This window comes from Dipteris shenzhenensis, chromosome 33 (assembly GCF_047967505.1).
Source record: "Dipteris shenzhenensis isolate YYH24624 ecotype China chromosome 33, Dip_SZ_1.0, whole genome shotgun sequence".
NCBI classification, from domain to species: domain Eukaryota; kingdom Viridiplantae; phylum Streptophyta; class Polypodiopsida; order Gleicheniales; family Dipteridaceae; genus Dipteris; species Dipteris shenzhenensis.
Genome location: NC_141628.1, coordinates 40,527,077 through 40,544,312, shown reverse-complemented (window position 1 = coordinate 40,544,312; position 17,236 = coordinate 40,527,077).

Sequence of the window (17,236 nt, the reverse complement as noted above, 5' to 3'; positions counted from 1 at the left end):
AGGGCATACATCATGCAGCCGTCACAAGAATTGGAGAGTCCTACGGGCTACAGCTGCAAGCAAAACATGACTGCAATGCTGTTGCTGACATGATTCGAGTTCGGGTTGCCATATTGCGCGCAGATGCAGCACACAAGGAGCAGCAGCAGCAGGATTGACAAACCGATGCAGGCATCAATATTACAAAATACTTACATAAAAAAGTTGGCAAATCTGAGGGGAAGATGCAGCAAGAAACTCTCTGACGAGGCTGATGGCAGCCGAAAACAAAGGGAAGGGGGATTGCAAAACAGATAATGAATGGGGTTTGGTAAGGGTCGGCGATGAGAAAGATGGAGACGAAGGCGGACGGGACGAGGAAGTTTTCAATGGACGGTAGCTAAGGCGAGCGAAGACGCCGAGATTGCCTTGTTAATGAAAACCTTTGCATTGTCTGAATCGGCCTCATCTGTCTTTACTTGAATGGAAACTTTGTATTATTCTGCTCTACACTCTTTAACTTTTATAATGCTCAACAAGCCATAGTGTTATCATCACTAGTGTATGTAAATCATGTTTTTTTCACGTGCATTCACGGCCTACTTTAAAAGTTTCTTGTCTCTGAATTTTTTATAAATAAATTGTACCTTTTTTCTATTTAATGTGTGACTCCCCTTAAAAAAATGTGCAAAAAATGATTTTAAAACCCCATTGTAGAACCCACTTGCTACCCTTACATATTTATGAGTGACCTCTCCCATCCCAAGGACTATTCATAATAAATATACCTGTTGCCCCCGAGTATATGAGGGATCTCCATTAAAATCTGGAATCCATGTGTATATTCTTACCCTAATATGATGCATCTCACACACCCACAGGTTTGGTATATTCCTACCCTAATGTGATCCACTAAGTTTCATCCATTATGTTAACTTTAGCTCATCTAACTTTAATGTGATCCATCTCCAACCATCACTACTATTTATACTCTATGTGCCTACTACACATCTCCTCCCTCAATCTTTTGGAAAACAAGGCTCTTCATGCATGTGACTAACATGGGTATACTTCCTAAACTATGTTCTAATAACACTCTAAGATCGGGTAACATGATTGAATAAAGTTTTTTGTTTATATTTAAGTAATAAACCAAGATTGTCTTATTGAAATTGTACTAGCAAAGCACAAGGTTCTACGTCACAATATTTCATATAAACCACTTTCACATTTCTTGTTGATGTGTGTGGATAAATATGTTAGTGGCTAATGCATATACCAACTTTGCACATGCAAAAAGGGCTATAAGGCACCAAGTGGGTCTACCTCACTTTAAGTAGGGTACTAGAAAGTATCCTCACATATGATAGTATACTTCAAAGTGGGATACAAAATTATGAGAAAATTATATTCCCACATGCATGTATACATTGAGATTTACTATAAAAAATCCTTCAAAGGGGGTACACAATCATATTGCCACATGAATATTAGCAAGAGGTATTACAAAAAACCCCTTCACAAAATTATACTCCTATGTGAAAATATGAAGAGGGATGTATTACCAAAAAGAAGCAAAACAACCTTCCAATGAGGGATGATAGTATAATTAGACAAGATGTATTACAAAAGAGCTCTTCAAAGTGGGATACAAAATTATGAGAAAATTATATTCCCACATGCATGTATACATTGAGATTTACTATAAAAAATCCTTCAACACAATCATATTGCCACATGAATATAAGCAAGAGGTATTACAAAAAACCCCTTCACAAAATTGTACTCCTACGTGAAAATATAAAGAGGGATGTATTACCAAAAAGTAACAAAACAACCTTCCAATGAGGGATGATACTCTTCAAAGAGGGATATAAGATGAAACACTCCCCAAAAAAGGGAGACTAGAAACCTGTTAATAAAGTGACCAAAAACCCCCTTCAAAGAGGGATATAAAATGACACTCTCCTTAAAAAAGAGATGGTGAAATGATGAGTTTAATATCTCGTTTACTTCATGGTATACTATATACTAATTAATAATATATAGTACTCGGGGGGGTCACTCATCATATGTAACCCTATCACGTGAGTTCAACAGAAGGATATTTTTTATTTCTAAAATTTACAGAAACAAATATACATAAGGGACTATTTGAAATAGTTTTGGAAAAAATTTACAGATTTGTATAGAAAAGGGGTACGTTTTATTAACAAAATCTTTTACAGATAAGGGATTTTAAATATAGGCCTTGAACGCACGTGATATAGAGGGTTTATACATAGTGACCCCCCCGAGATATAGTATAATATCTCATTTACTTCATGGGGCATATGCATTAATATATAGTAGAATATCTCATTTTACCTCATGGTATATCTTATATGATTAATATATTTCACATGGTAGTGAGAAAACTAGGTTTTGATAAGCGTTGATGAATCCACTGATCATTAAATGGAAAAATTATTGATTAGCCTTTTTTAAATATTATTTTTTTATTTTTAGAAGGCGATCATTGTTTTGATTCAAGTGATTTAAATCTCTTGAAAATCCTTTGCACATATCCAAGCCCCATATTCTAGATAGGATTATCGACCCCTCTCATATGCCTCGAGCCACCCAAGGAGGGGGGATCCAATATCTCTAACACCTTCCAATTAGCCCAACCATGAGCAACTGGGTCCATCACCTTATACTTGATGATATTTGGCCACCTTACTCACATGGGATATAGGGCCCCTACCCCTTGGAAGGCATAGACAGCTCAATGCCATTAGGCTAAGCCACGAGGTGGCGAGAACAAGAGAACAACCAACAAAACTTCTACCATGGGCCATCACTTCATAGAAGTTGCCAGTTGCTACCCAATAGCTACAACCACATGTGCCAATGATGCCTATATTTCCAAATTGAGGTTTATGTTACCTACACATAATGCATAGTATAGTCCCACCTTGATACTTGCCACACAACTGTGAATAGAAGCCTTTACTAAGGCTCTAATGCCATGTAGAAACCACAAAAGGGCACCACATGTAGCCATAACATGTGCATTGGGATGTGGGGGCTACCTTGGGTCCACACCCTATCCCATATCTATGCATGGCCTTTAACCACCTCCAAAAAACTTGGGGAGGAGGTTCTCAATAGGCTTTTAGATACACACATATAGCTGAGGCTCCTCTCATATGCCACATGTCACTCTAGGGAGAGGGAGTTAATATCTTCTACATGCTATAACCAAAATAAATGAATGAACGTGAGACTAATTCAAATACGTCTCATAAAGAGCTGAAGGAAGGATCTAAATGAGTATTGCACATTTGAATAATCTTCATGCACACATGCACATGCACGTGCATGCACATGTGCACACACACACACACATGCGCGAGTGCATGTGTGCACATGTGAGAAAGAATCCAAGATCATTCAGATGGTGTTCCATGTGTGGGAAATTAGTATCCATTAAGGATTTAGGTTTGAGAACGTATGCAATGAGAGTATGAATGGAGATGAGGTAGGTCCCTCTAGTTCCTATATCCTCTTATTCTTCTTTCTTCCTTCTTTCAACCAATATTGTACTCCATTGTCTCCCTTTCCCCCCCCTTTTTCAAAGGTGGAATGGCAATCACTCCTACCACTGCTTCTCTCTCTCGAGGACATAGTAATGTTTAGCATCTCTCTACTTTCTCTTGGCTTTAGTAAGTATTTGGAAATCTAGTCCTTTCTATGTTTTATAGTAAATTGTGCTTCTTGAATTGGTTTCTTCATAAGGTACTGGATTTAATTCCTAGGGCACTCACCTAGAAATATGTAGATATACTATGTGGGTCTAAATGGAGGGATCTTTTATTCAAAAATGTAAGCTAGATTCATGGAAGACTATTTGCATATGGTATTTTTTACTTGAATTTCAAAAATAATAATAGTCTTTCTTAATAGTGTATCCCTAAGCGTTAATTATTTGGCTTGGTATTCCTTTTATGGTAGATTTCTCCCTTTAGTCAATTAGACATACAAGAAATTCTAATTTGTGAAAATACAAAACCACTTCCTTTTTTATGTGGCTTGTCATACAATGTTACTTGAGTTGTTATTCATTTAATTGATTATGTGGTGATTGCTGTTGTTTGATGGAAAATTTTGTTTGATAATTTCGTCTCTTTAGGATTTTTTTTGAGATCTATTGTTTAGCTAAAAGCTACCTATTAAAAATAATTGATTTGTTTAATATGACATAAGGAAAAATTTGAGGGAATCTCTCATCTATATTTTACCCCATGCTTTTTGTATATGGTTTCAAAGTATGAGTATCTCCTCTATATGATTTCTTTGTTGTTTCTATTTCCCCTTCAATAGTAGGTCATTTTATATGGAAAATGTATCTCTTGCCTATGCCATTTTTGTTCTTAGAATTACCACTCTTGAGCTTTTTAAGCAGATACTTGTTGTAAGATCATGCTCTTGGGCATGCATTCAAGGCTTATTTATAAAACCCCAAGTATTTGTGAATTTTTGTTGATAAAATGCACCCTTTTCCTATTCAATTTCTAATTTTTTTTCCAAATCCTTTTTACAACACCCTTTTTTTTGTGGAAATATGAGAAAAAATGAGATTAAACATGTCCTTATGTTGAATGCATGTGATACTCACATATATTATTGAGTGACCCCCTTGAGATCATGCTTTTCTTTTTATAACAATCATGGAAGATTTTGAATATTTTCCTATTACTATGCCACAAGAAATATTTTTTCCTAGTAGAGTTATTGACTAAACCTTAGGTACATCTACACTACACAGTAATAATCCCTATTGTTGGCTACATGTCTTCTTTCCATATTAGTCAACTCATCAAAAGTGTTTGCAAGAAAATATGACCATAAAATGATTATCTCATTACATTAAATTTTCATCAAAGTCTTTATGAAATAGTTTAAAACATGATTGAGAGTAGCCAATCATAGAACTACTTTTGGGGCATGCTACAACAAAATCAATGATGGGTCATGATGACGTGGAATAGCCCACATGCTTGTTGGATTTTTTTCATAGCATGATCATTATCATATTTGAGGGCCTCAATGCCCGCGACTAAATTTTTACCAGTTACCATCTCACTATAGCCTCCTCAACTACATGAGTACTGCTCCTAGTGTGTGGATGGTGGCATGCCACATAAACTTGGAGGCTATAGTTGATTTATTTCTGCTGTCCACTATGTTGGTTTCCTAATGCAAAACATGTGGCATTGCACATGCATCTTTGAGACCATGAACAAGGTTCTTGATATAGGCACAAAACCATTCATGCCGATCATCAAGGTGGTTGGAATACATTCATAATGGTCCAAGCCAATCACCTCTATGTCCACATCAATCAATGCAAGTATAGAGGCTATAGTAATCTATTTACTTGACCACCATGCTTGATGTGGTGACGTGGAACACATGACACTGCACATGATTTTGTTCGAGGAAGTGACATACATCAACTATAGTGATGGTTAGTCATGTCAACCACTATTATGGTTGCCCAGGTATGGTTGAAACTAGCCATGTCTAGCACTGCGATGGATGAAGCCTATCAATTGAAATCGACCACATCAACCACTATGGTGGCCACAACTACCAATATAGGCAAGTAGGCACTACTTCTTAATGTAGTGGTGGTAAGCAACACTTTTGGGCTTTAAAATAGAGAAATTTTTAGTGTGTTGGCCTATTAAAAGGTAGTTTTCTTTTGAAAGAAAAAGCTTTGTATAATGATCTCCATACAAAGCTTTCCAATGCATCTAACTATTTAAAAAATTTACACATGTAAATTCACAAAAAACCATCTATTCTACACTATAGCACTACCTCTAAGAAGGCAGTGTAAAGTAACACCCTACTCTTAACACCATCCATGTTTGAGAAAAGAGGAAAGTATTCAATTATATTACAATAGTTTATGACCATTTTTCAAGAGAATATTGAGCTCCACTAGGGGTTCAATAGCTACTCAGCTTTTGGGTCATTGTTTGCTTGGGTGTAGCCATTTTTGGTGAGGTTCACGGACTTTTATGTATATGGGTATCTTGCATGACCCATAACTTATGCATTGCTCAACGGAATTTGAAAAAATTTGTCTTCAAGTTGTAGTATAGATTCAAACTTGAACATGAGAGCAAAAAATTATAGAATAGGGATTTCGAATGAGATCGTTAAAGCATTACAAGTGCTATGTTGCATGTGAAGCATGCATCTTGAAGACTATAGGATATAGCAATTTATTCAAAAATATCAAACTTTTGTTCTTTACATACATGCAACCAAGTAATAATTCTAAAGTACACTATGGGAGCTTCTCCTCAACCCAAGGACACACCTACATGAGATCATTATGCATGGGTTAATGGACCTCCAATGTTGTGCTAAAGTGATGCATACCCATTTGAGGGCACGCTCCATAAATTTTTTTGATTTGTTGAAGATCAAAATGGATTGAAAATTTGGAATCCAAAATATTGGGACTAGTACATAGTGGTCTTAAAACATTTATACTTGTTGGTATTGGTATCTAGATTCACCCTAAAATGGAAGTTGGAAAAGTGCAATTTGTGCATGTGAAAAGATATTTTAATAAATCCAACACTATTTGCAATTTTGAATTGTTTCTTTTTCCATGCACTTGCTTTCTATATGGCTCATAAGCATGCCAAAAGTCATTGCATTTAATAATACACAGCACCAAATCCAATAGCGTTGGACCTTGAGGGATCCCCTTAGAGATTGACATGCCATGGTGGTCTACCATGATGGTCTTCATGTCAACGTAGTGGTTTCTCCATGCCAACATCATTGCTTGAACCAACACAGTGGTCAGCGCAACAAAAGATTGTGTTGCGCAGTGATAGATGGTGAAGATGCATAATGATAGGTGGCAAGGCAAAAGTTTTGTGCTGAAGTTAGGCCAATGTGGTTGTGCTCAAACCAGCACGGTGGTCAGCACATCAAAAGATTGTGTTGCACAGTGATTGATGGTGAAGCTGCATTAGCAAACATGGCAAGGCAAAGGCTGTGTGATGTAGTTAGGCCAAAGGCAAAGCAACAGTCTCTGTGCTCATGAGTAAATGCATATAGTGCCATGTGTTGAGCTCTACGCTATTGACCATGATAAGATTGCATCTCATTACTATGCCATTGCACGTTCATGATGTCAAGAAAATTTTCGGTGAGCGCGAGTCCGCACAGAATTCAAATATTCACTTAGAAGCACATCTTATCGCGGTCCCAAAATCGCCTTGAAAATAGTTCCACGATTGGCTACACCCAAGCAAACATTAGCCCTTTTCTTGTAGTCGAGCACCTTGTAGTCGATTGGTGGTGTGGCCTAAGAGGTCCTTACAAAAGTCCATTTGAATCATGATTTGCAACTCAAAGAAAAGTCCCCATAAACATGTTAATCGCCTAGTCGATCAGAGCATAAGACTCATAAAAATCTCCAAGAGTGATCCAAAAACCATGCATCTTAAACTTCATAAGGGATATTAGCCCACCACATAAGGTCTATTATAACTTTGGACATAATCTGATGGTGGAAAACTAGGGCAACCACTTTGTGAGAAGATAAGAAGGATCTAGAATTGAGGCCTAGTTGGCATAGGTGAAGCTTGAAGATGAGGATGGAGATGCAGGTGGAGCAAAAGAATGAGAACTTGAAGTTGAAGCATTTGAAGATAAGGGTGGAGCCAAAGTTAGGAGGACAAGAACTTGAGGTCGATGAGTTTGAAGATGAGGGTGGTAAAATGATTCATGCAAAGTACCACTTAAAAAGCCAATTCCCACCATGCTAGTATCTAGCCTCAACTATTGGAACTAGTCATATACATCATTGTAATCCATGGGAAATATATTGGCCACAAGTGAAATCCCTTGGCCACCAAAGCCTAGTCAATTCCAAAGCCCACAAGATCCGATTAAATGGTTCATGGTTGTCCACTTGGACCACATCCACTACATTGGATTGGATGTCTTCCGCTTCTTGAAGAACTTCCAATCAGCTTTCTCTGCCCAGCTGGGTTTACCCATCCACTTTGCGATGGAAGTACACAAGGTTGATCTACGATGCTTCAAGACCAAAAACATGCGCTCTCGCATATAATTCTCATTAAACTCCCAATTTGGCGGGTTAGGGTATTTTTGTTTTAATTAATCGATGACTGCCTGCTTCTTTTGGTCATATTGATACCACCAATCGGTAGCAATGCCACTCTTGAAGTGATGGCTCATCAATTGCCTCATGGTGGCCATCACTTCTTTGCCCTTTCTATCTTCTATTCTCTCTCGGGCAGCCGTGATTTGATAGGAGAGGTCCTCAACTGGGTAAGGAGGATTGATGGTAGTGGCAGATTCAGAAGGAGTGGAAGTTGTTCGAGCACTTCTGGAGCAAGGAGTAGCAGTGGGAGTAGGAGAGGGCAAGGGACCTGACTGATACTATGTCTCGAGACCAAGTCGAGACCTGTAGGGATGTGAGTGTGCTGACTCATCTACATCTCCCGAGTCAGCACAACATAAGTGGCCCCTCCTACTCTTCCTTCCCTTACGATAGGCATGCGCAAGTGATGACCCCTTGGTCGAAGGGGCACGAGGGGATGGCTGGGCAATAGGTCCAGCCATTAGTGTAGGAGAGGGAATTGCTGAGGTCCTCTGAGATAGTAGAGAGAAGAATCTCGCTGCCTCCTCATCGGTCATCTGTGCTACAGACTCGTCTGGACTCCCGACAAAGCCATGTGCTGCTACCAAAGGAGTTCCCTGAGGGATAGTTGTAGTGCTACATCCAAGAGGAGTCGGACTAGGGGTAGTCACAGTGCTAGGTCCGAGAGGAGTCAGACCAGGGGTAGTCACAGTGCTACATCTGCGAGAGGAGTCGGACCGAGGGTAGTCCCCTTAGGTGTCACCTGAGAGGAATCAAAGTCCTCTGGAGCATAGAGATCATGATTTCTCCTCCTGCGAGGCTATCCATACTTGTCGGACGTGCGACACGATCCCATGTCTAACATAGACACAAACACGAAAAAAAAAAAAAAGATAAGCATAGGCATAGGCATAGGCAAATACATGTGCTTATGATCGAAAGAGGAAAATGAGACATGCTCATAAGAGAAGTAAAAGAGGGAAAAGAGGGAGGGAAAGTGAAAAAGAGATTGAAAGAGGGAGACATATGCTCATGCATAAGCATAAGCATAAGCATAAGAGAAGGAGACATATGCCCATGCTTATGCTTATGCATGAACATAAGAGAAAGAGACATATGCTTATGCTTATGCATGAGCATGAAAGAGGGAAAAGAGGGGAGAAAAGAGGGAGGAAAAGAGATTCAAACAGGGGAAAGAGGAAAAGAGGAGAAGGAGAAGGAGAAGGAGACATAAGCTCATGCTTATGCATGAGCATATGTCTCCTTCTCTTATGCTCATGCATAAGCATAAGCATAGCATATGTCTCCTTCTCTTATGCTTATGCTCATGCTTGTGCATAAGAGGAGACATATGCATAAGCATAAGCATAAGAGAAGGAGACATATGCTCATGCTTATGCTTATGCATGAGCATAAGAGAATGAGACATATGCTTATGCTTATGCATGAGCATGAAAGAGGGGAAAGAGGGGGGAAAAGAGGGAGGAAAAGAGATTCAAAGAGGGGAAAGAGGAAAAGAGGAGAAGGAGAAGGAGAAGGAGACATATGCTCATGCTTATGCATGAGCATATGTCTCCTTCTCTTATGCTCATGCATAAGCATAAGCATGAGCATATGTCTCCTTCTCTTATGCTTATGCTCATGCTTGTGCATAAGAGGAGACATATGCTCATGCATAAGCATAAGCATAAGCATAAGCATAAGAGAAGGAGACATATGCTCATGCTTATGCTTATGCATGAGCATAAGAGAAAGAGACATATGCTTATGCTTATGCTTATGCATGAGCATAAGAGCATGAGCATGAAAGAGGGGAAAGAGGGGGGAAAAGAGGGAGGAAAAGAGGAAAAGAGATTCAAAGAGAGGAAAGAGGAAAAGAGGAGAAGGAGAAGGAGAAGGAGAAGCATGAGCATATGTCTCCTTCTCCTATGCTCATGCATAAGCATAAGCATGAGCATATGTCTCCTTCTCTTATGCTTATGCTTATGCTTTATGCATAAGCATAAAGCATAAGCATAAGCATAAGAGAAGGAGACATATGCTCATGCTTATGGTTATGCATGAGCATAGGAGAAGGAGACATATGCTTATGCTTATGCTTATGCATGAGCATGAGCATAAGAGCATGAGCATGAAAGAGGGGAAAGAGGGGGGGAAAGAGGGAGGAAAAGAGGAAAGAGGGGAAAGAGGAAAAGAGGAGAAGGAGATGGAGACGGAGAAGGAGACATATGCTCATGCTTATGCATGAGCATATGTCTCCTTCTCTTATGCTTATGCATAAGAGGAGGCATATGCTCATGCATAAGCATAAGAGAAGGAGACATATACTCTTGCTTATGCTTATGAAGGACAAGGAAAGGAGGGAAAAAGAGATTGAAAGAGGGGAAAAAAAGAAGAGGGGAAAAGAGATTGAAAGATGAAAAAAAGAAGAGAAGGAAAGGAGGGAAAAAGAGATTGAAAGAGGGGGAAAAAGAAGAGGGAAAAAGAGATTGAAAGAGGGAAAAAAGAAGAGGGAAAAAGAAGAGAAGGAAGAGGAGAAAAGAGGGAAAGAAGAGGGAAGAGAGGGGAAGAGATGGTTCCTACGCCCATCACAGGCACTAGCTGCAGGCCAATGCAAATAACAAAAATAACAAAAGGAAAAAAGAGGAAGCACTTTCTTACCTAGAATAGTCCCGCTCAGTGTTTTGTGGACTGGCCCTACAAAAGAGAGGAAACATACCATTTTTCAAATAACTAGTTAGAGGAAGGAGGAGTTTAAAGAAGCAACTTCTCAAAGAGATTAGATTGAGGAGACAAGGAGAAAGAGAAGGAAGAGAAATACAAAAAAGACTAGAAGAGGTGAGTCTTTTTTCTTTCACAAAATCTCGTTTTTTGTCTTCAAGCCTTTGAAATCAAGCATGAAAATGAGCACATAGCCTTACCAATACAAGGAGAAACATGCTTCAACACTCGCAAAATGAAATCTCATAAAAAACGAACCTACATTGTTCAAAGAGACTCACCTTCTTGAAAAACTTCTTTTCACATAAGCAAAGAGGGAGAAGGGTGGAGAAGGAGCACAAGTATTAGGAGAGGGGTGAGTAGTGGTGAGGAGTGGAGAATAGAGTGGGAGGTCATTGGATATAGGTGGGAGGAGAGATTGCAGCTTTTCTTACAATAGAGATTGCTAAAGAAAGCACTGCATTGCGAGGTTCGGGTTTTAACCCACAACGTCGCTATACAGCGATGCTGATCAGTCGCTATATAGCGACGGAATAGAGCAAATCGTCAATATATAGCGAGGCAACAGGTCAAAACATCGCTATATAGCGACACTTCAGGACACTTTATGTTTAAAGTTAAAAAAGAAACTCATAGATGCTATTTTATAATTGTTAATATATTTCCTTGCAACTTATGTTGTGATTTTATAAGTGCAGATGGAAGGGACGAGTGGAAGCTCATCCGATGATGCACCAATGCTGGGGAGCACAAGGTGGCTTATGGAGAGGTTATATTGTCATTGCACTCATTACAAGCGAGAAGTATGACATCAACATTGTATTATCATGTGCCACTTGCAAATGTATGGGGAGGAGCCCGAACAAGTACCCACCATTGGTGTTGCACGTGTTGATGGATTATCGGTAAGTCAAAGCTATTTAAGTTCACGGTTAATATTGGATACCATTATGATACAGCTTTTATGACTCTCTTTCGCATGCATGTCTTATACTAACACATTCATGCACGCGTGCAGGACTTGTTACAAGTGGGTACCATGCTTGTCCTATTTGTGGACCAGGTTTGAAATTGCTTGCATGATACTCCAAACATATGAGGTAAAATGTTTATGAAGGTCATGCTCAATACCTTCTGTTAGACCATCTCGCACGTGGAGATCAGCTTGATCCACCACCATCATATTTGAAGGCAAGTGACTAGATTCAAGCTTGGAGGGTGAATGGAGAGGAATGTCCTCCTAGTATGAAGAGGCTATCGATCTTTCATGAGCTTCCTTATTGGGGTCAATTACAAATCAATCATCTCTTGGATCCCACGCATATCTTCAAGAATGTGGGGGCTACTATTTGGGCACACTTGGTTGGTTCCAAAGACTCGAGAGGAGTGCGAGACGACTTGCGTGCTATGAATAGGATGTCTCGTTTGTGGCCCCAAGTACATGCTTTTGGAAAAGTTGTCCTCCCGAAAGCAACATGGATCCTCTCTACGAGGGAGGAGGCAATGGTCAAGGCAGACATTGCCTCTTTTCAAACACCAATAGGGTACATGCGTTGCTTGAAAGGAGCATTTTCAAAGGACAATAAGCTTAGTTGGCTCAAGTCCCATGATTGGCACAAGGTCTTACAGGTATTCTAAGCTGTAGAATTAGTGTACCGATAATCGTGATGCGTTAGCGTAACTATGATTATGTTATATTGTTGACATGACTTCTTTATTGCTTTGATAGTTCATCCTCCCAATTACAATAAAAGGGTGCTTACAAGAAGATGTTAGAAATGCTATATTCAAGATCAGTGGTATTGTGAGGTATGCTTACTATCAAATCACATTGATTGCATTTTCTTCAATTTAACTTGATTAATCTGTAGACTGATTATGAAAATATCTTACATGGACATGTGAAATAGGTGGATATCTCAAAAAGAGATCTCCATATTGAGCATCGAGACTAGGCTAGGGTGGAATCCATCGAAGCTGTATGCTTGCTTGAGAAGCACTTTCCCTCAAGCATTATGACAACTCAAGTCCACTTGCTTGTGCACATGGTTAATGAGGTGGCTATTGCAAGTACCGTTCATAGTCGATGGATGTTTTTTCTTGAGCGGTTTATGAAAACTTTGAAGGGATTTGTAAGACAAAGAGCAAGACCAGAAGCAAGCATGCTAGAGGGATGGCTTGTGCAAGAGTCATTAGTATATATCACAGAGTTTCTTGCATCCACGGATCCCACTATGCTGCAAGCTTGGCATAACAAGGATGATGATCACATCATTGGCGAGGTTCCCCAAGGAAAAGGGATTGAAAGAAAGATGAGCAAAGAGGAAATGGAGAAATTCAATAAGTTTTGTATCCTCAATAGCCCTAAGATGCAGAAGTGGATTGAGAGATATGAAGTGGCCAAAGCAGAAAGAATAAATGCAAGGACGAGATTCAGAGTAATATACAGGCGATCGCTACCATATCCACAGGATCTGGCTCTTCTTCCCACTCACGTCACTTGATTGGCTACAACTGGCTCTACGTAAAGCTAAACATGATGGAGAGATAATGAATGAGCGTGAGCGATAGTTATCATCTGAATGTATGATGCATGTAAGTTTCTTACATCTTGACATAATTAAGTAATTATTTGTGGCAATATATGCTATAAAATAGATGTATCTTCATTATTTTAATGATGCTCTTTTATAGTACAAAAAGTATAGTGCAATATGGTCATATGGATGACATTTTCGCGTGGAACGCATCGATTCAAAGAGAGTCATGTATGATTGTGGAGTCATGGCTAACTTCACATAAGATAGTCGAGCAAGTGCTTCAGATACCAATCTTCTCTCCTCATAGTTGGATTATTGTGGAACCATACGCAAAATCTATGAAGTTGATTTCAGATGATTTAGTATTTTAATTCTTGATGTAAAATGGTTTAGAACTATTTACAACGGTCCCCATGCGATAGTAAGAAAAGATAGTAGTGGTTTCTTTGCAATAGACTCCACCAAACATTGGACCGATGAAAGTGATACTTTTGTTCTTCCCGAGCACTGTGAGTAGGTGCATACTAATGATTTAATTAATCGAAGCTTTTGTTTTTAAAGATCCATTGATACATGTACTTAAGCATAATTTCATATATATAATTGACGACATTTGGCACCCATCTTTAGTATAGGTGGTTTTTCATCCGGATCGTTCTGATCTGGTGGTATGTGATCCAAGTTGCACCACGAAGTAAGAAAATTTTTGAAGATAGAGATGTGGATATGGAGATGCCACTACCAATGCTGGATCCAATTGATCCCGATGAATCTAGCAAAGAAGATGAAGATCACAATATGAGCCAAGAGGAAGATACGCATAATGACATCGCATGGGGAGTGCACGGGAGGAAGATGGAGATCACGATATTGAGGAAGAAGACAACGATCATCAAGAATCACCACACTTTATTGAAGAAGATGATCAAGTACTTTTAGGTGAACGTACAATGCTAGAGTACGATGATGATATAGGAGATCAACTCGGTATAGAGTTAGAGATAGACTTGTTTGGCGTGTTAGATTTGGCCCAAGATGAAACAGTTGATGTAAATGCTCTTCATTGATTTTTTTCATCTCAAACTTGGACATGAATATATGAGCTTCAAAGGCTTGATGTACATGCTCTCATATTTTTATTCTCTCAAAAGATCAAACATGTATGAAAATTTAAAAAAATTTGTCATTGGAAAAAACTAACTTTTAAGGCCTATATGAGTAAAAAATCTCTCTGAAAAATGTTGCTATAAAATAGTATCTCAGTGTTGCTATATAGCGACACTTACATTTTTGGTAAATGTCGCTATATAGTGACTTTAAAAATCATCGCTATATAGCGACGTTTGCTTAAAGTCGGTATATAGCGATGCTTTACGGGATGCGCTTCCCATACTGATGATTAGCGCACTGCACGTACTTAAGGTCGGTACTTAAATGTCACAATAGGATCCGTGTGTAGTAGTGGATACTAGCAAAATTTATACCAGTGTTGTTATATACCGACAGTGGGGGTAAAATATTTCCATACTGGTGGAATTACAGGGCATTGTTTGCAAGAAGACCCAAAATAAATTTTTGCTAGAAATTTAATCATTTGAAAGATAAAAAATATAAGAGTATGTACACGGATGTACACCATGTTTGAGATCAAAACACTCATGTTTTCATGGTGAATTCAATATACAAATGTTAAAAATAAAAAATTTATTTGTACATATATAATTTTTATTTATTATTATTTTACATAATGCCACCATAAAAGTGAAAGGGGCAAAGATAAAAAGCCTTGTTGATGGCAAAAGAATCAATCAGTAGAACCACTTCTTCATCTTGATCCAAGTCCAATGTGTCAAATACGTCTATTTGTTACTGTATAGTTAATTGATCACCTATATCATCATTGTCTATTGTATGTCTTCCTAAAACTTTATCCTCTAAATCAACTTCTTCAATAATATTGTGTGATACATGATCCCTATTTTCTTCCCCAATTTTTTGATCTCCACCTTCCTCCATTAGAATGTCATTATATGCACTTTCTTCTTGGCCCATATCATGATCTTCATCTTCTTCCCTAGATCCATGAGGAACAATTGAATCCATTGGTGGCAACTTCATATCCACATCCCTATCTTCAAAAGTATGTTTACTTTGAGGAGCAACTTGGACCACAGACCACCATCTTGGATCAAAATGATCTGGATGGAGGACCACCTATGTTCCTATGCAAATTAAATGCTATCAATTGTATTAATGAATGCTTAATTATATATAAGCATGTACCAATTCTTTTTCTAAAAAATCATTAGGTTAATTGTTTCATTATTTTGTAATGGCTCACAATGCTCAAGAAAAACAAAAGTATCACTTTCATCGGTCCACAATTTGGTGGAGTCTATGGCAAAGAAACCACTACTATCTTTTTTTACTATAGCATTGAGACTGTTGTAGATAGTTCTAAACCATTTTACATTAAGAATAAAAATTAATAAATTGCCTATAATCAAATTCATAGAATTTGCATATAGTCCGACAATAATAAGATTGGTATCAGAAGCAGTTGCTCGGTTATCTTGTATGAAGTTGGCCATGAGTCCATAATCATATGTGACTCTCTTTGAAATACCATCCATATGCTCAAAAGGACATGATTACAACATTGAGTATGCATTTTATTAAAGTGATTGTGACCACCATGAATAAATTAATTGATTCAAAAGGTAAGAAGCTTACATGTACCACACGTCCTCATGCAAACTCTTACTCTTGCTCGGTTGTTATCTCTCCATCATCTTCAACTTTATGAAGAGCCTATTGTAGATAGTTTATTGACATGTCTTTGGGGAGAAGTGCAAGATCCCATGGATAAGGTAGCACTCGCCTGTGCATGACTCTAAATCTTGCCCTGTCATTTACTCTTTCTACTCTGGCTGCTTCATATCTCAATCCACTTGTACATCTCCTTGCTATTTAGGATACAAAACTTGTTGAATTTCACCCTTTTTTATTTGCTCATCTTTCTTTCAATTCCTTTTCCTTGGGGGACCTCGGCAATAATATGATCATCATCCTGGTTATGCCAAACGTGTGGCATATCGAGATCTATGGATATAAGAAACTCCATGATATATACTATTGACTCTTGCACAAGGCATTGCTCTACCATGCTTGCTTTAGGTCTTGCTCTTTGCCTCACAAATCCCTTCAAAGTTTTCATAAATCATTCAAGGAAAAACATCCAATGACTATTACTAGGTTTCTAAGTTATTTTTGGAAAAATCTGTGAAGAAAATTAGCACCCTGTTATGCACCACATGCTACCATCCACAAATAGATGGCCAAATAAAGGTAGAGAATTGAAGCTTAGGCAATGTTCTGAGGTGTAGCATTGGAAGTCATCCCAAGTATTGGGACACCTATCTAGCACAAGTTAAGTTTGCTTCTAAAAGTAGCTAGTGTAGGTATAGAGGGTTGTCACAGCATTCTACATCATTTATAGGAAAAACCCCAAGTATCCTATAGAGATAAGTGAGATATGACAACCAAAGTGTAGCTACATAAAGGGCATGTAAGATATTGTCAAATGGATATAGCAAAAGCTTGAGGAGCAAAACCTCAACTATAAGAAGCATGCTAATAAAGAAGATGGGAAAACAATTTGAGTAAGGAAATATTATAGGGGTGTATATAAGCGAGTAAATCTATTATTTTGCACAAATAACATGAGAGTTTCTCGAAACAAGAAGGATGTCTATAGGGTGTGGAGGGGATGTAAGCAGTGTGATGAGCACATCTTAAACATGCTTGATAC